The sequence below is a fragment of the Amblyomma maculatum genome, chromosome 4 (assembly GCF_055883805.1).
Source record: "Amblyomma maculatum isolate TAMU_Amacu chromosome 4, ASM5588380v1, whole genome shotgun sequence".
Lineage (NCBI taxonomy): Eukaryota > Metazoa > Arthropoda > Arachnida > Ixodida > Ixodidae > Amblyomma > Amblyomma maculatum.
The window spans coordinates 114,661,546-114,677,411 of record NC_139347.1 but is presented as its reverse complement, the minus strand read 5'-3'; the positions used below and the strand labels follow the sequence as shown (position 1 = coordinate 114,677,411).

At 47.6% G+C, this 15,866-nt stretch overlaps 2 non-coding genes across 2 annotated transcripts; both read left to right on the top strand.

The window, feature by feature from the left end:
* The first annotated feature begins 2,084 nt into the window (after positions 1 to 2,084).
* On the top strand, positions 2,085 to 2,156 carry TRNAP-AGG (transfer RNA proline (anticodon AGG)). Its single transcript has one exon. It is a non-coding gene; the product is annotated as a tRNA-Pro (tRNA).
* Positions 2,157 to 12,274: 10,118 nt separating this feature from the next.
* On the top strand, positions 12,275 to 12,346 carry TRNAP-AGG (transfer RNA proline (anticodon AGG)). The gene has a single exon. It is a non-coding gene; the product is annotated as a tRNA-Pro (tRNA).
* The last annotated feature ends 3,520 nt before the right edge of the window (positions 12,347 to 15,866 follow it).

Here is a 15,866-nt window from a genome sequence, read left to right as displayed (position 1 = left end):
GACAATAAGGCCTCCTTAGCGGTATCAAAGAACTTTGTTCAGGTGAGCAGACAAGCCTGCAGAGTGAAGACAAAAGCGGTAGACATGTGCAAGGACTTGCAGCTCACCAGGTTGGCGAATGGCATTAGCAAATGTAAAAAGGGTCATCTGGAGATATTTTTTTTTTCGTTAAAACGCACAAACCCGAAATGCCTTTAAGATGTATTGTCAGCGAGCGCGGCTCATGGCAACAGCAAATTAGCCAATTTCTTCTTGTAAACTTAAACAAACTTATTACTAAATATCCCTTCGCTACCAAGAATGCGACAGATGTGACCGCCTATTTAAAAGAGCAGAAGGACATCGGGTTCATGTTCTTCATTGATCTCAAGATTTATTTTATTCCGTCCCGCATGCAGAACTGTTTGAGGCCGTACGTGAGTGTATTGATTTTAATGGGGCTACAGCCTTTCAGAATTCATCAGGTATTAGTGTGGAAAGTTTCCTGTCACTTTTAGAGTTTTACCTTGGCTGCACTTTTGTGTCTCTTAGAACAAAGATTTTTATTCAAAAAAGGGGAATTTGCATAGGTTCCTGTGTCGCCCCAGTGCTATGTAATATATTTTTGTCTTCTATTGACCGTGCCTTAGCACATTCTATTGACAACGGCTCTGTCCTGCGAATTTTTAGGTACGTTGACGACTTTCTGGTGATTTTAAAGACTAACCGTAACTTGACGCATGCCAGTAGGGTAGAAGGAGTCTTAAGCCTGTTTGGACAACAAGGAAAAGGCCTTACTTTCACCAATGAGATACCGGAGAACAATTGCCTGCAATTTTTAGATATTAACATCAGCTTTTCAAAAGGACGTGCCTGTTGGATGTATTTCCCCAGAGCTAAGAAAGAATTGCTGCCTTACGCTTCTTCACATTCTAAGACAGTAAAAAGGGCGTTCGCTTCTCTTTGCTTGGAATCGGCGCTGATCAAGTCCTGCGCTCACATGATGGAAGTAAGTTTTAATAATCAGATTAACAGACTTCAAAAGGCAGGCTTCCCGTGCTCTGTTGTGTCTGCAGTAGCGGAGACCCTGTTACAAAAAATGAAAGGCAAGAAAAGCTCCACCGCTAAGCCTCGAAAAGGGAGACCACAGGTGGTCCCTCATACGCACCGTGTCGCCCACAGCCTGAAAAAGGTTGCAGCTAGGTATGATGTGCCTGTCATATTCTCAGCACCAAGAAAGCTGAGCGGTTTTTGTGCACGCATCGGGCGGAAAAAGAAGCCCCAGTGCGAAAAGAGGCATGGCCAACCCTTTGTGGAATGTGCGGTCGGTGTGGGGTATGAAGTACCACTGACCTGCGGCAAGGTCTATATAGGCCAGACGGGTAGTTGTATTAATGACAGAGCACTGGAGCACTCGAATTCCCTAAGGAATGGAACCGGGTCTAATTTGCCCCTTCACTGTAAAGAGTGCAGATGTGAGCCGGTGCTTGACGGTATTAAGATTCTCGGCAGAAGTCGCGACAAAATAGCGCGTGAAGTTCTTGAAGCATTTATGATAACACAGAAAGGAGATGCATGTTGTAGTGATTGCTCTGTTGCCTTACGAAGTAAGGAAATCAGGTTCATTCAATCTGTTTTGTAATCACCAGGCCTTGTTAGATATGTGTGTGCCCGTTATCATGGCGTTGATTCATGGTTAATACCCGCGCGCAAAACAAAAAAACTGTGAATGTTTGTATTGTGTATGACTTTAGTTCCTTCTGATGCAGCTTTGCATACATAGTGTAGTTTTATAGTTTTATATGTACGTAGTGATTACTGGGTAAGCGTAGGTACGATAAAGGAGTTACGATGAAAGTGAATTGTGGTTCCACGACGGAAGGATGTGAAGGCGATTGTGGAAAGGTCATGTGGCTGAGCGCCTCTATATATTTGAACCCCGTTCTTGCTAATAAGTTCTGTAGGTAGTCCAGCCTCTTTCTTTCTGTGTCGATTTTTCCTGTGTGCGTCTTCTTGGCCGGTTAGTCTTACTTCACGCTATGCACCAACTAGCCCAACAACGTGATTTACTGAAATTCACTGAGCGACTGTTCACTCCCGACATGGGCTCGTTGGTCTAGGGGTATGATTCTCGCTTAGGGTGCGAGAGGTCCCGGGTTCAAATCCCGGACGAGCCCTTTCTTCTTTTTCCTTGCGCTGGTGGCAGCCACTGCTTTTGCTAATCCCACACCCATTTGGTAGCCTGCGTTGTCTGCCTTGCCGCTGCACTCATTCATGCACCATTAAATACTCAGCCAAATAGAGCGCCTGTTGATTCTTCATTTATGCTTTGCCCCTCGTAACATGTGATAGAAATTCACTGAGCGACTGTTCACTCCCGAGCTGGGCTCGTTGGTCTAGGGGTATGATTCTCGCTTAGGGTGCGAGAGTTCCCGGGTTCAAATCGCGGACGAGCCCTTTCTTCTTTTTCCTTGCGCTGGTGGCAGCCACTGCTTTTACTAATCCCACACTCATTTGGTAGCCTGCGTTGTTGTCTGCCTTGCCGCTGCACTCATTCATGCACCATATAATACTCAGCCAAATAGAGCGCCTGTTGATTCTTGAGTGAGGCAAGGCTGCCCACTGTCGCCCTGCCTATTTAACCTATATGCAGAGTGCATCATGAGGAAGGCCGGTCTGGACGAGTCTTCATAAGGAGAGAAGATTGCTGGAAAACGTATCAACAACGTTAGATATGCGGATGATACCACTTTAATGGCAGAAGGTGAAGTGGAACTCAAGAGACTTCTGATGCGCGTACAAGAAGAGAGTGAGAAGTTTGGGCTTAAACTGAACATCAAAAAGACAAAGATCATGGCGTCTTGCCCTATCAAGTCCTGGAGCATCAATGGACAAGAAGTGGAAGCTGTGACAGATTTTCTCTTCTTGGGCTCCAAGATTACCTCGGAAGGAGACTGTAGCCAAGAAATTAGGAGACGCCTGCTTCTGGGAAAGAAAGCAATGGTTAGCCTTGACCGCCTAGTAAAGAGCAGAGACATTAGTCTGCCAACCAAGATCCGTATAACTCGTGCTATGGTCTTTCCAGTTGTGATGTATGGATGCGAGAGTTGGACTGTGAAAAAGGCTGACCGCCGAAGAATTGACGCGTTTGAATTGTGGTGCTGGCGAAGACTCTTGAGAGTTCCTTGGACTGCCAGAAGATCAAATCAGTCGATATTGTCGACCATAAACCCTGACTGCTCATTGGAGGGTCAAATTCTAAAGTTAAAACTCAGCTACTTTGGTCATCTGATGAGAAGAGAGGAGTCGCTGGAGAAAGATTTGATGTTGGGAAAGGTTGACGGTCGCCGGAGAAGGGGTAGGCAGCGAACGCGATGGTTAGATGGCATCCTCGAGGCACTGCAGATGAAGTTATGTGATGTTAGGAAGATAGTGAGAGACCGGAAAGCGTGGCGTGAAATGGTTCATAGGGTCACGAAGAGTCGGACACGACTGAACGACTGAACTGAACTGACTGAACTGAACTGATTCTTCATTTATGCTTTGCCCCTCGTAACATGTGATAAAAATTCACTGAGCGACTGTTCACTCCCGAGCTGGGCTCGTTGGTCTAGGGGTATGGTTCTCGCTTAGGGTGCGAGAGGTCGCGGGTTCGAATCCCGGACGAGCCCTTTCTTTTTCCTTGCGCTGGCGGCAGCCACTGCTTTTGCTAATCCCACACTCATTTGGTAGCCTGCGTTGTTGTCTGCCTTGCCGCTGCACTTATTCATGCACCATTAAATACTCAGCCAAATAGAGCGCCTGTTGATTCTCCATTTATGCTTTGCCCCTCGTAACATATGATAGAAATTCACTGAGCGACTGTTCACTCCCAAACTGGGCTCGTTGGTCCTGATTCTGCTTCCGGCCACGGCAGTGAACGGACGCAGGACGCAGGGCTCCTCAGGAGCGGCTTCAGCGGCCATGTTAGGCAGCGGCAACAGGATTGCTGAACAGGACAATACTTACCAGGTTGTTTTGCCTGCACTGCCAACAGGTCGGTTTGTTTTTAATACCGATTTTTTTTGCACGCCGATATCAGGGCCCGCCCGTACCGGGTGGAAGATTTCCGGGATGCGTTACCGCGGCACTCGCTAATACCCGATGTTATCGCAATGGGGGCGTATCGGATGACCCACGTCTGGGCCGTCACTCTCAAGGATACTGAAGCAGTGACCAAGATTGTGAGTGTGGGTGAGCTTTGTGTGAAAAACGGTCGCTGCTTGGTGATAGACCCGGCAAACCAGGACGTGCGGCTGAAACTTCACTGGCTGCTACACAACGTGCCAGACGAGGATGTTCGTGCTGCCTTTGCGCCGTACGGAAAAGGTATCCGAAGTTACACGGGAGCGCTGGCGAGTTAAAGGTATGTTAGAAAAGGGCTCAACTACTAGACTCGTCACGCTGAACCTGAAAGCTGGCATGAAGCTCGATGACCTGCCGCATCGGCTGAATGTTAGCGGTGAGCTGACGCTCGTTATTGTGCCAGGCAGACCCCCGTTGTGCTTACGCTGCCGGAGTACGGGTCACATCCGCAAAGAGTGCCGGGTTCCTCGCTGCGGAACCTGTCGACGGTTCGGGCAAGAAGACAGCCAGTGTGCTCGTACCTACGCTAGCATTGCCGGACCTGGGACCAGCGAAAACTCGTCGGAGTTAATAATGGATGAGGTGGATGCGGAGGAGGCTGCTGACATTAGAGGTGAGTCAACAAAACAGGACGCGCCTTCCATGACTGTTTTAACAAAGCATAAGGTGACGGTGCCCAGTCAAGAGAACGAAACTCGGCAAGCCTTGCAAGATCCGTCACAGGACGATGAAGGCGCGTGAAAGGAAGCATCAGAAGATGTAATCAATTTTTCTGACGCTGAGGCGCATCTCAGTACTGAGCCTCCCTGTACAGATGCCATGGAGGTTGGGCCGGAGACAGCAGCCTTTATTGCCGCGAAACGTCCGCACGAGGAAAGCGTCGAGGGGACCCAGCTGCCAAGCGGTGTTCATGGCGAGCCGCCGCCGAAAACTTAGGGCATCCGAAGAGCAACGTTAAGACCGAAGCCGAACTTCTCGGCCGACACGCGGCAGGTGGGGAAACCGCCTCCGTAGTTTTTGCGGTGTCCTGAACGATTTGTGGGTCGGCTGTCTACCGACCAGCGTCAGGAACATTCTGCAACCAAGCGGGCCGTGTGTGAAAAAAAAATGACAGACGGTGCTTGGACTTCGTTTGAATGCAGCCCGACGATCTGCTGGGAGGACAATACATGCACACATATGCCGCTGTTCTTCAGAAGCGTAGCCCTTACGGAAATGCCATATCTGAACTTATAAAAAAAAATCCGGATCAGTTATATCAGGAATTGGGCAGATATGGTATATTAGGACAGATCTAGGCCAGATAAGGCATATCTGCCCAATTCCTGATTTCCAGTACCAGAAGAGGCATATCTGGTTGTATATGCCTGATCTGCCCAATTCCTGATTTCGAGTACCAGATAAGGCATATCTGGTAAGATATGCCTAATCTACCCAATTCCTGATTTAAAGATCTAGCCCGCATGGCATGTAGGTTTTGAACTAGAGATCTATATATCTGCATATCAACATAACACTTTATTACAACACACACAAGACAGTTTCAGTATTCCAGCTAAACGCATGCTAAATCAAGTTTGCCAATTGGGAAACCTGTATTTCCCATTTTATTTCAAACCTTACAGGAAAATAGCTTTGAAACCACAGGTTTTCTTTTTTCCCTGCCTTTATGGAATCGCTCAAAGACGGGCCTGAATTACGTGTGCATACCGAGGGTCAAAGACATGCTCATCCGTTAGTAAATATTGAGATTCTACTGATTTAGGCGCGATACTATGACAAACTAATGCAATATCTGAACAGAATGTCTACACGAGAAGCTAAAGTGAAAGACATTAACCTATTAAATTAGATATTACATTTTTATTCTACTCTTTTACACACAGAGCTTTAACGAGTAAATGCTTTTAGTTTGAGCTGGTTTACTTGCGAAGCTAAATAAAATAAACGGCTAATAATCGAACTAGACTACTGAAAGGAAATTTAAATGTTTGTCGATACCCGGAAAAGGTACCGCTAAACCGCAGGGCGATAAAACACACACTGCTGGGACTGCTGATAATACCTAAACCTTAGCAAAGTATATATAGGCTGTCAGGAAGTACCGGTGTTACCTTAAGCAGAGACTGCAGTGCAAAATGAGCGAACGCGCCTAACTCGTGGTTGCTTTTGAAATTAAGAGAGAAAAAAAAGAAAAAAGCATGTCCGATGGCATTTGTCATGACAGCGACAGCTCTGCCGTTAAACAAAATCAAGCATGAAGCTACTAAGGTAGTGCAAATAATAATATTATTAAACAAAGAAGGACCCTATCCACCCACTGAAATTTGTTAAAATTGCTGGAGCGAAAGACAAATTAGCAACGAAATGTACGGAAAAATATCACATACTGGCAATTACCATCCAATTTACTGATTGGAAAATTTTTCCATCAAAATAATAAAGCGAACAATATCCTGAGGCTGACAAGTGCTAGTTCCCGACTAGAAGTCTCACGCTCACGGTTTTGGTGATCGGGCGTGAAGATGAGGCGGCACGATGAGGGTGCGATCCGACGCAATGGTGAAGATTTGGCCGGGCCACCCAGAGCAGAAGCCTCGAAAAGCTCAATCGACCATCAGGTTCGCTGCCAAGGCTGGGGAGGCAGCTTCCACCCGCCGTGGGACACAGTAATTTCCTCTGTGCCGACAGTCAGACTAAAGCTCTTGTAGGTTTGCTGTCGCATTTTTGTTACATGCACACCGCTAATAGCGAACAGGCGCTGGCACACACACACCAGCATACACAATATGCAGCACGCCCGCCAGCCGCACCGAACTCCGATGTCTGCCACCGCGAAAGGAACGAGACAAGTGCTTAGGCGCACGGAGTTGAAAGGGGGAGGGGAAAGAAGCAAGCACACACAAAACGGAGAGCTCGCGGCCTACGCGGTATAGAGCGTGGCAGCGAGGAGGAGAGATGAAATGCGAGCCAGCGACGCAGCCGCCGCTGTTTAAGAGGGAAGAGGGGAGCGCGGGAGAGGAGTCACTGTCTAGCCAGTGCGGCCCTCCACGCAGCCACCGCCAGCTGTCTCTGAGGGTTAGTCACCGTCTAGGCAGCTCGGAGGGGGCCGTATACTGAACTGCCATCATTTTCTTGATATTTTGAATCGCTCAACTTAACCGACCATGCGTTTGTGCACCGGACTGCCGCCGCATTTTAAATGAAAACGCGAGTTAGTAGACGGAAATAGGAGCATGTAGCCATAACCCAGCGCTCTCCTGCATTAAGGAACACATGGCGTAATAATTACAGTGCAGCGAAATCTGTATATTTGAAGTATTAGGAGTAGCAGACATTTTCTAAATTGGATACAATTAACACTAAGCATGCAGGCCATGTTCAGTGTAGAAAAATTGAAGGTCGACCACATGATGCGAATATTGAATATTTGCAGAAGGTAGACGAAAGCCATATATTGCTAATATACAATCACTATGGCGCCTACATAATTAAGGCCCCGATGAGGTTATATAAAGTCATATGGTCCTGATCTGTCTATATAAGGTCATGAAGATGCCATATATGCCCTTTATCAGGCCACATAAGGTCGCGAGGATACCATATATGCCCCTGATCAAGCAATATAAGGTCCCGTTACCCATTCAGATATGGATTATATGTTGCATGATATGGCCAAATCTGGGCCATATAAGGGCAACATATTGCGCATATTTGCTGCCTTATATATTTGTATCTGTCAGCATGTTTCATATCTGAAGCAGATATGGGATTTCCGTAAGGGAGGTCACGCGATCATGAAGGTAGGCACCATGCGGGTACAGGCGTCCCTTTCTAACACATGACTCTCAAGCTTGATTCGGCATTACACGTAGCTACTTTGAATGTCAGAGGGCTGAGAGCGAGAAGGCGACAATGCCAGCTCAGTCGCCTCCTTGTGAGTAATGATATAGATATAGCAGCTGTGCAAGAGTCAAAGATTGAGAGCCAAGAAAGCACTGACCGTATGGTGGCTTCTTTTCAAACAAACTTTTATGTGTGTGTATGCCATTCTGTTGGTGTATCGGGTGGATGCCTTTTATTTATACGTAACAAGCTGGGAGTAAGTGTAGAGTTCGTTTTTGCCTGTCCAAGTGGTCGGCTTTTGGTTACCGATTTTACCTACTCTAATTTATGCTGGCGTGTTGTGTGTGTGTATGCTCCCAATTCAGAATGCGAACGTGAATTGGTTTTTTGAGTCTATTGAATTGTGCTTGAGAGTCGACAAAATCTTGCTTGTACTTGGCGATTACAACTGTGTGTGCGCAGCTGTGGACCGAGCGGCGAAGTGTAAACCTCGAAGAAACAGAAGCTCTGAGATGTTGAATGCATTTGTGCATGAATACGGCCTTGAGGATGTTGGTAGTGTGTTCTCCACTGGAAAGCAGCCAGAGTTCACGCACTTTCAGCGAGATAGCCATGCTAGATTGGACAGGGCATATGCCTCGGTTGATCTTGTTTCCCTATGTACTGCATATGAGGTCAAACCTGTGTCTTTCAGCGATCATTGTCTCGTGAGTGCAGTGTTTGGAAGGAAAGGAAATAAATCGCGCTTTAACTGGCACCTATGGAAACTGAATGCCAAACTTCTCGCCGATGAAGAGTTCCTTACGGAAGTTAAGACCAAGTTTGAAAATCGGCTGGCTATGCGACCAGTAAGTTTTGCAGCGGAATGGAACAGCTTCAAAGAGTGGGTCAAATTGAAATACATTGAAAACCGCAGTAAGATGCGGCATAAAGAGAAATAAAAAGAAGAAGAACTAAATGAACAACTTGAGTTTTTTTTTTTTTTTGAGCATGGAAAGTACTGTGCCAAGGCATTTCGCCACTAAAATACGAGTGATTAAAAGTGAGCTGGAAACAATCGATAGCGAAAGATACACAGCGGCTTTCATACGTGCAAGGGCTGAAAAACTTTGGGCTGGAGAAGTGCCGACAAAACGAGCGCTAGCAGACGAGAAAAGATACGCCTGCCAGAAAGAAATAAGGTGTATAATGTATGCCGGCCATATCACTGAAGATGCTAAAGATATTCAGCGTGCGGTAGCAGAGTACTTTGAAGAACTGCTTAGCGCTAAGATTCAGACTGTAGGCGGCTTTCAAACAGATTTTCTAAGACTGATGCCTGCACCGGATGACGAAAGTAAAGCGCGAATAGAAACACCGATAACGTTGCAGGAGATAGAATCTGCAATAGATGACCTCACACCTGGGAAAGCCCCTGGGCCGGATGGTCTAAGCGCTGCCTTCTTTGAAACTTTTCTGCAGTATGCGGCTCAGTTTATGCTCGATGTAATCACTTAAGCTTATGAACGTAATACTGTTTCATTGTCTTTCTCTACATCGCACATGCTAATACCCAAGACAGATGATCCGGAGAAACGACTGTTCGTGGGGTCATATCGACCGATTAGTCTCTCAAATGCTGACTACAAGGTGTACATGAAGGTTTTAGCAAAAAGACTGCAAAGCGTAATAAAACAATTAGTTGGGCCTCATCAAACGTGCGGCTTCAAGAGTCGATCCATTGCCACGAATATACATGTCGCTAGAACCGTATTAGAATGTGTTGATGCACTCCGTGGTCAGATAGCCAGATAGATTTGGCGAAATCCTTTGACCGTGTTTCTCACGAAATTCTTTTTTCCATTTTGGAGCATTCTAACCTTGGTGAAGTCATAGTGGAGGGTGTTAAAATGGCGTATGCGAACTGCACGACCCGTATTATAGTGAATGGGGAACTGACTGACAGCATCGCAGTACGGTCATCGGTAAGACAGGGCTGCCCGCTCTCACCCCTGCTTTTTGCACTGTATTTAGAGCCACTTTGCTTGGCTATCATTGATAGCGATCGCATTTTAGGATTCAAGCTGCAATCAGCACACGTGAAAATGCTAGCATACGCTGATGACATTGCAGTCTTTTGTGCAACCAGAAAGAGCATCTGTGAAGTCACGGGTGTCGTCCAATTATTTTGTGATCAAACCGGATGTAAAATCAATTGGGAAAAAAGCTCTGGGTTTTGGCACGGTGATTGGGACGTGGCACCTGATTTCGTCTGTAAGCTGCGATGCTCTGCTCTCCCAACGCGATATCTAGGCGTGCGTTTAGATTGTTATCGAGATCCCAACGTGCACTGAGTGGAAGAAACATCCAGAGCGAAAGAAAAAGGGGATGCGTGGCAAGGAAGACAACTCTCAGTGTTTCCGCGCGCTTCTATTTGCAATGTTTTTCTTATTTCGAGGCTGTGGTACCTCAAAAATATTATGTGTGTCTCAATAACCTCAATTCAGAAAATGCACCGCGTTTTTGCTGTTTTTGTTTGCGCATCCACATGGGAAAAGCCCGCCCAGACGAATTTGTTTATTTCTGTTAAAAGGGGCGGGCTTGGCCTTGCACATCTGTTCTTGCGTCAGGTGGTTTCGCGATTTATATTCCTCCGTGATAAGAAAGATATCTTTGTAAGAACTGTGATGCAAGTGTGATTGCAGAGGCTGCTCCCTGAATGGATTGTGTCATGTGAAAACATGTCTGGTACTGTGACTGGCTACCAGCGCGAGGTTGTTTTTTTCGTGCAAGTTGCTGGAAGTGCGGCTTTCTTTTGATTACCTTTTCAATGTTCCCAGAAAAAAAACTGTATAAAGATCTCATTGACGTGATGCTGCCGGTGCCTTTTTGCCGGGCATTATACTATGGAGGCCCAGGGCAGGACGTTTTGAAAAGAGTTAAGATGCCCGTGAGGCCATCTGCTAAAACGTTCCTTTTCAAACTTCACTCTAATACGCTCCCTGTTAAAACCTGGCTGAATGAAAAAGGTATCTTCGTCCCATGGACAGCTAATTGCCTGTTGTGCAAAAAACCGGAGACAATTGAACACGTTTTCTTACAGTGTTGGGATGCTGTTTTTCTATGGGACGTCCTCCAAAGGAAATTAAAAAGGAACTCCCCTTAACTCCGTACGGTATCAGATTCCTACCAGTGCAGAACGATGATGCACCTTATGATTTAATTATGCTTCTTGGCCTCCATAGTTTGTGGAAAACACCAATGCAGGTGCGACATGCAGATATAGAGACACGATCTGCGCGTGAAAACTTTATTGAAAGCGCGGTGTATATACGCGAAACTTTCAGGATGCAGCAGGATCCACCACAATGGCAATGTCTATTTGATGAGTTGGTGCACCTGAAAAGATTTCAGCCGCGTACGCGTTAGCTCAAGTGAGTTGACGTATTTTATCATGTGTATATTTTTTTGTGTTTCACGGCAATAAAGAAAAAAAGGCTCGTTGGTCTTGGGGTATGATTCTCTCTTAGGGTGCGAGAGGTCCCGGGTTCAAATCCCGGACGATAGCTTTCTTCTTTTTGCTTGCGCTGGTGGCAGCCACTTATTTTGCTAATCCCACACTCATTTCGTAGTCTGCGTTGTTGCCTGCCTTGCCGCTGCACTCAATCATGCACCATGAAATACTCAGCCAAATAGACCGCCTGTTGATTCTCCATTTATGCTTTGCCCCTCGTAAAATATGATAGAAATTCACTGAGCGACTTTTCACTCCCGAGCTGGGTTCGCTGGTCTAGGGTTATGATTCTCGCTTAGGGTGCGAGAGGTCCCGGGTTCAAATCGCGGACGAGCCCTTTCTTCTTTTTCCTTGCGCTGGTGGCAGCCACTGCTTTTGCTAATCCCACAGCCATTTGGTATCCTGCGTTGTTGTCTGCCTTGCCGCTGCACTCATTCATGCACCATATAATACTCAGCGAAATAGAGCGCCTGTTGATTCTTCATTTATGCTTTGCCCCTGGTAACTTGTGATAGAAATTCACTGAGCGACTGTTCACTCCCGAGCTGGGCTCGTTGGTCTAGGGGTATGATTCTCGCTTAGGGTGCGAGAGGGCCCGGGTTCAAATCGCGGACGAGCCCTTTCTTCTTTTTCCTTGCGCTGGTGGCAGCCACTGCTTTTGCTAATCCCACAGCCATTTGGTATCCTGCGTTGTTGTCTGCCTTGCCGCTGCACTCATTCATGCACCATATAATACTCAGCGAAGTAGAGCGCCTGTTGATTCTTCCTTTATGCTTTTCCCCTCGTAACTTGTGATAGAAATTCACTGAGCGACTGTTCACTCCCGAGCTGGGCTCGTTGGTCTAGGGGTATGATTCTCGCTTAGGGTGCGAGAGGTCCCGGGTTCAAATCCCGGACGAGCCCTTTCTTCTTTTTCCTTGCGCTGGTGGCAGCTACTGCTTTTGCTAATCCCACACTCATTTGGTAGCCAGCGTTGTTGTCTGCCTTGCCGCTGCACTCATTCATGCACCATATAATACTCAGGCAAATCGAGCGCCTGTTGATTCTTCATTTATGCTTTGCCCCTCATAACATATGATAGAAATTCACTGAGCGACTGTTCACTCCCGAGCTGGGCTCGTTGGTCCATCATTCTACTTCCGGCCACCGTAGTGAACGGTCGCAGAATGATGTGCTCCAGCGGAGCGGCGATAGCGGCCCTTTCCAGCCGCGGAAACAGGCTTGACGACATGGACGATAGGGAGTATCAGATTGTTCTACCAACTTTGCCCACCGGACGCGTTGTTTTTAACACGCTTTTTTTGCACAGCGATGTGCGAGTCAGGCCATACAGGGTCGAGGATTTCCGCGACGCCCTGGTCAAGGCTGGTGCGCTCCCCGACGTTGTGGCGTTGGGGGCGTATCAGATCAACCATGTTTGGGCGGTCACGTTAAGCAGCAGAGAAGCAACAAAGAAATTGGCGGCTTTCAAGGAACTCGAAGTTAAGGGACGCCGTTGCCTTATTATCGATCCCGAAGACCAACAGGTGAAGCTGCGACTTCCCTGGATGTTGCACGGTGTGGCAGACGACGACATCCGGAAGGCTTTTGCTGCGTTTGGGAATGTGACCGAGGTGACCCGGGAAAGGTGGAGAGTTCAAGGAGTCAAGGAGAAGGGGTCCACCACGAGGGCTGTGCTCCTGAAATTGAAACCTGGCATTAAGGTCGACGACTTACTTTACCAGCTGCGAGTTGCCGGAGAGCTAGCCCTTGTCGTGGTGCCTGGGTGAGCGATGCAGTGCCTGCGCTGCCGCGGTACCGGTCACGTTCGACGTGAATGTAAGGTACCGCGTTGTCCAAAGTGTAGACGCTACGGACATGACGAGGCTGCCTGTGTGCTTTCGTACGCTTCGGCCGCGGGACGTGGAACTGCGGAACGGTCGGCGGAACTCACCATGGACGTGGTCGAGGCGGAGGAGGCGGCGAAGGGTGCCGGAGAGGTGCGAACGCAGACACGGGAGACTGATTCGTCGGTGGACTCGGCAGAAAGCGGCTATGCTGCGAGGGATGTGGGGAGAGCGGACTCTGCACCTGAGCTCCCTAGCAATGAGGAAGGCACGTCACTTGAGCCGGCAAACGGTATGGAACAGGATAATGGGGAGGACCACTCGGACACCAGCGGTGTTCGTAAGCCAGGCGTCCCAGCCCCAGCCAAGCGATCCCACACACAGTCCGAACCCGAAGGTAACCAGGCGTCAGCGCCCAGCGTCGACGAGCCACCAGCAAAAACGGGGCAATCCCGGCGCTTCACGCTACGTCCGCGGCCAAACATTTCATCAGAGAGACGGGCAGCGGATAAAGTGCCCCCGCTGCCGGGTCAGCCGCTCGCACCGGACGGGGATGGATCCAACGACGGCGTCTAGCAACGCGCTAGACGGGAAAGGTAAGCACCATGCTTTCGGTCTCTTCACCCTTGATGAAAATGGCGCCCGAAACCACCTTAAGAGTAGCCACGTTAAATGTCAGGGGATTGGCAGGCAAAAAGAAGCAGAGCCAGGTGCACCGGCTCTTAATTGACCACGATATTGACGTGCTTGCCGTGCAAGAAACTAAGGTTGACGGGGAGGAAGAGACCGGGAGCATGGTGCGACGTTTCACGGCTAGATTTTACGCCAATGTTAGCCACGCAGTTGGGACATCGGCCGGGTGTGTATTGTTTGTCAAAAAGCTGCCTGGACTGGTTGTAAAGGGCTACTCCTCATGCTCTTCTAGACGGTGAGTAGTGGCTTATTGTGTATACAGCGGTGTTGAGTGGCGCATTATTTGTGTGTACGCTCCTAACTGTGTGGAGGAAAGAACAGTGTTTTTCGAGAATGTTATGCAGCAGTTAAGTGCGGAAAGGCAGGTAGTATTGCTGGGCGATTTTAACTGTGTACTGAATGCTCGAGACAAAACCAGCACACGCGGATTCAGAGACAAGAGCACGGAAATGTTATGCCAGTTAACAAGCGAATGGAATATGGAGGATGTGGCTGATTGCTTGGAAGGACCGCGTGCCGTTCAGTACACGCTCTTCCAAGGTTCTAGCCACGCGCGTCTGGACAGAATTTACGCGTCGCTGGATTTGATTCATTCATGCAATGAATACCGAGTTGTGCCTATAACATTCACGGATCACTGTTTCGTGCAGTGCTTATTCGGCACCAAAAAACGAAGCAATGCATTTAGCTGGGAGTTATGGAAATTGAACAATAAATTGCTTAAGGATGATGCCTTTAGACGCGTGGTATTGAATGAATTGATTAAAGTGAGGCCAGGGACTTTGCTCGAAATCTGGAAACAGTGGGAGTTGTGCAAGGAACAGATTAAAATTAAAGCCATTGACAGATCCAGTTGCCTGCTGTACGAGAAGAAAGTTACAGAAACCCAGCTGAAGGCTTTGCTCGCAAAACTACACGAACAGGAATGTAGGTCACCCGGCAGATGGATAGAGGATATTCGAAAAATAAAAGAACAGATTAACCTGATAGAAGAAGACAGATACCGAGGAGCGTTAGTGCGTGCAAGAGCGGAAAATTGGCCCATGGGCGAGACGCCATCGAAAAGGGCACTGGGAATTGAAAAGGCTCATGCCGAGGAAATCCGCATTGATAAGATCGAATGGGGCGGCGTGCTATCGTCGGACGACGACCATATCAGGCATGGTTTCTTGCAATATTATCAGGAACTGTTCAGCAAAAATGTGGTCGACATGAAAGCTTTCAAACAAACGTTTCTTGCAGCTGTGCCGCGACTAGACGAGGATAAGAAGGAAAGATTGGAGATGCCAATCACAGAAATCGAGGTAGAAAAAGCGATCGATGGTTTAGATATGGGAAAGTCGCCTGGGCCAGACGGCCTAAGTGCGGCTTTTTATAAAGAATTTAAGAACGAAGTAGTTCGAATATTGACGACGTCTTCCATGAAGCCTATGCAGTGAATAGATTGCCGCAATCTTTCGGACTATCTCATACTATTATTATTCCCTAGACAAATGACGAGGAAAAGCTGAAGCAAGTCACAGCATATAGGCCAATTGCTTTGACAAACGTAGATTACAAAATATTGATGAAAGTGTTAGCTAGAAGATTGCAGTCAGTTATTACAAATATTGTTGGTACTCACCAATCGTGTGGTATAAAGGGGAGGTCAATTATGACAAATATACACACGGCAAGATCGGTGCTCGAGTGTAGTGAACTAATGGATAAATGTGTAGCCATCCTCCAACTGGACCTCGAAAAGGCTTTCGACTGTGTAGCCCACGAAATATTGCTGTGTATTCTGGATCACGTGAACCTAGGTTCAGTAATCAGAGAGGGCGTGGCCATGGCGTACCGTGGATGCACTACTAGATTAATCATTAACAAGAGTCTGGGGGTCCCCATTCAGGTGCAACGCTCGG